The following is a 4,566-nucleotide window of genomic DNA, read 5'->3' on the forward strand; positions in this document are numbered from 1 at the left end:
ATGTAAACTTCTGACCCACTGGAATTGTGATACAGTGAATTATAAGTGAAATAATCTGTCTGTAAACAATTATTGAAAACATTACTTGTGTCATGCACAAAGTAGATGTCCTAACCGACTTGCCAAAACTATAGTTTGTTAACAAGAAATTTGTGGAGTGGTTGAAAAACGAGTTGTAATGACTCCAACCTAAGTGTATGTAAACTTCCGACTTCAACTGTATTTAAAACCAAATACTTTTAGACTTTTACTCAAGTAGAATTTTACTGGGTGACTTTCACTTTTACTTGAGTCATTTTCTATTAAGGTATCTTTACTTTTACTCAAGTATGACAATTGGGTACTTTTTACACCACTGTAGCTAAGCAAGCAGCGTGACGTCCTTTAAAGTGATGCCGTGACCCGGATCTACAGTTGCGCTCAGCTCAATGCTGGGGTCGCTGTTGAGTAAGTTTGAGGGGTGAATGTTGCTAATGGGGATGTGTGAAACTTACTCCTCAGCCTGAAGTGTCGCCACCGAATTGCTAGCTTTTCGCATGGCACCGTCTGGCAAGAAACTTCAGGAGGGTGGTCACGTGTGCTAGCAAGGCAGAGGTTGAATCAGGAGGAAGCGGTACTCGCTAAGCAAGCAGCGTGATGTCCTTTACACAAGGACAGGGCTGACGAGAACTTCTTTGGTTTTCAGTGCTGTAAGCAAATGCAGCGATTCGCTTTGAAATAATATGTGCCAACTGTAGGAAGAATATTCCTTGATGTTAACCTGGTAGAAGTCCATGTTGTTTGACCAACACAATCTCATATGAGTTTGTGCATAGTTAAACGATTCTATATGTGTGTATTGAGCATGCTAGCGAGTGGATAGTGTTAGGGGTTAGGGTAATGTTACGTTTAGGCATGGTAGCGAGTGGTTAAAGTTTGGGTCCAAACAAAAAACATGTTTAGATTCAAACCACCTGCCAATTCAATTACACAAACAAAAGAATAACTATTACACAAAAGTAATGTGAATAAGTGTCTGTATTTCAATATCTCATTTCCATCCAAGACAACAAACTTTAGGGAGTTAAAGACTCCCAGGTCTTATTGTGTACCCTAAATCAGATTATGGAGTGGAAGGACCAGCAAACTCCGATCCAACTCCACAAACCATGGCCAACAAAAGACAACCTAATTTCCATATTAACCCAGACCATCCCTTGGTGTTCACAAAGACTCGGTTTCAACCCACTGAAGCCCAAGCAGGACCTCCAGCACATCCTCTAGGACAGCCAGTCAGTCCCCCTGATACACAACATTATTTCCATGGCTCAATTGGATTTCCTCATCCACACAGTTCCCCATCAGCTGCCTGCCTGTCTGTCAGTGTGAGGAGGGTAATTCGGAAGGGAAGGGGCTGTGGAACAGCTGCTCTCGCAACAGCCAATAATAATGCAAAAAAATGACTAACCTTAAAACTGGGGAGTAAATTGGGAATGTACACAGCTTTGGCGGCCCCTCTCCAATGAATTGTTTCTCTCCTGACAAGCAGCTCATTGCATTTCCCATCATGCATCTGATCGGTCATTCAGAAACACAAAACACAAATAAGTCAAGTCGACCATCTGCTTGTTAGCGGCAACTATAAAAGTGCATCTTTTTTAATAAACAATAAAATTACTTTGACGGGCCAGAGACCACCTGAATGGAAAATCTAATATTTTATGTTATTTAAGTTGTGTTTCCTCCGGCTATTAAAAAAAGCATCATCTTTAATTTATTACAGCAACACACAATACTCGTGTCATCCTCATTTTCTAAATCAATAATCAGCACAGTATGCTTCATTAACAGTGACCAATCACAGACAAGCTGGGGATCTCATTTTACAACATGAGCATTACAAAGACATAAACCATCTGCTACTTGTAGAAACAGAAAAATCAAATTAATCCATTCTTATCATGCATTCAGATTTTAAAGCAATTAAAGATGTTCTCCGTCTAATCGCAAGTAGCTTGGTAATGAGGAAGGCATACTCTTTGGTGAACTTTCCAGGGTTCTCAATGACGCGTTTTTGGAAACTATACAACACTTGCACACTCCAGTGGGCCGTTAGTCCTACAATACAGATGTTGGCAACAACAATTAATTTTTTATTAAGCATTTAATCATTGTGCAAACCAAGAATTCCCATAATATGGGGCTAAGACACAAAATACGGAGATGCCAAATCATCGAGTGTAATGTTTTCTTTTTTAATATAAGAAATAAACAGCTGCCACATAAACACAACTTGTTTTAAAATTATATACAACAAATGATGTACTGAAATTTAGAATGTACCTTAATTAAGCTTGGGGAGAAATCAACTCCACCAGAATAAAAATGTGGCTTTGGTTCTAACCTCTGAGGATATGTATGAAACAACAGCTTATTGCAAGGTCTGCTCCAGTGTATGACTTTATAACATTATACCATGGAGACTGATGCTTTTTCCTTGAATGGGATCTCAGACTCCAACTCTGTCTTGACTTTATCTTGGGATCTGGTCGTTGACTGTATCAGATGTTTGTAAGATGTTTACGTAATAAACTACAATCTAGTGTCTTTCAACAGAACGGATGAGTAAGGAGAGTAGTTGAGGAGCGAGTAGTTGATTTCTTTCCCTCTTTTCTAGCACAATATCGCCATGTGTGCTCACTGCTCACGCTTGTGGCCCCAGTTGAAATTCATGAGGTGCCCCTCTGCCGGGGCTTCTCAGCTGGCAACCAAACCAGGCTCAGAGAGCAATGAGCTCATTGTTACGCTCCGACTGCTGCTCTCCATTTCAGAGCTATCAACAGCTGTCGATCGAGATGTCCTGGACCTCGTCCATCAATCACAGAACCATCGTCAAGAGACACAACAATAACAGTCATCCAGATCCAGATATACAGCCCTGGAGTTAAAGCAGATGCAACAACAACAGCCAGACACAAACATGACTCAACTCCTGATGCTTCACAGACACAGGCCGCATTCCTACCATACTATTGTCAAACTGTTACTTCCGTCATAGGTAAAGACGTCAATGATAAAGCACTTGGACAAACTAGATGGAAATCTGAATTAATAATTTGACTGAACAAATGGCTCTATAAAGTAGTTTGTATTTGCATGCATGTTTATCTTTCCTGATGCAAACTGTAACCTTCAACCTCCACTGAGACAAAAAGATTATCCCATGAACTCAAGGAGGCCTTCATGCATCTAATAGGGATGTCATGTCACATTATGAAGAATGGGGATTGTTAGCAAATAAATTGCTCTGGAGCCATTGTTATGGGTCCAAAGCTATCCATCACTCAAGCCCTATTACACTGTCAAGTCAGAGAGAAACATGGAAGGGAATAAGGGTGAACTGAAGTATGAAGAAAGATGGCATTTACAAAAACATGCAGTTAGTAATGCCAATCAAATGATCTATGAAATCAATAAAATATACATTTCTCTGAGGAACAAAGTGAGTCAATAAATTTGAATCAATCACTCAATACTCCCTATGGCAGGGACAACTAGTTTTTTAGAGTGCACCTTCAGTAGCCAGACAGATGCTGTTGGTTGCGTCTGAAGGCCCACCTCGGAGTAGGGCGGCAGGTTGCCTAGAGATTAGGAGCATTGGGCAAGTAACTCAAAAGGTCGCTGGTTCAAATCCCCAAGCCGACTAGGTGACAAATCTGCCGATGTGCCCTTGAGCAATGCACTTAACCCTAATTGTTCCGGGGTCGCTGTCAATACTGGTTGTGACCCCACACAACTCAAGGCGAGTTGGGATATTTCTTGTGTGATGGGAGAATTTTTTTTTGAGTTACAACGCAATATTATTTTGGACGATATTATATTGATACTTTGACTCCAAGTAGGTAGAGTTAATTAACACTAGTCCGCTGTATAGCGTGTTCTCCACCTTCTTTTTAAATAGGGAGCCATGTTTTCAGCACTTTTATTGTCATGACTGATCACAGCTCATTTTCTCATGCTCTCCCTTGTCTCTGCAGCAGACATACACTGAGTATACAAACATTAAGACCACCTGCTCTTTCCATGACATAGACTGACCAAGTGAATCCAGGTGAAAGCTATGATCCCTTATTGAGGTCACTTGTTAAATCCACTTCAATCCGTGTAGATGAAGGGGAGGAGACAGGTTAAAGATATATTTAAGTGCCTTTAAACGAGGAATGGCAGTAGGTGCCAGGCGCACCGGTTTGTGTCAAGAACTGCAATGCTGCTGGGCTTTTCACGATCAACAGTTTCCAGTGTGAATCAAGAATGGTCCACTGCCCAAAGGACTTCCAGCCAACTTGACACAACTGTGGGAAGCATTGGAGTCAACATGGGCCACACCTTGTAGAGTCCATGCCCCAATGAATTGAAGCTGTTCTGATGGCAAAAGGGGGGGGTGCAACTCAATATTATGAAGGTGTTCCTAATGTTTTGTATACTCAGTGTATAGAGAGCAATATGTTTAGAACATTAAATCGCAATATCGAATCGCAATACATGTAGAATCGTGAGAATCGCAATGCATATCGTATCAGTACGTAA

This window comes from Coregonus clupeaformis, unplaced genomic scaffold, assembly GCF_020615455.1.
Source record: "Coregonus clupeaformis isolate EN_2021a unplaced genomic scaffold, ASM2061545v1 scaf1368, whole genome shotgun sequence".
NCBI lineage: Eukaryota > Metazoa > Chordata > Actinopteri > Salmoniformes > Salmonidae > Coregonus > Coregonus clupeaformis.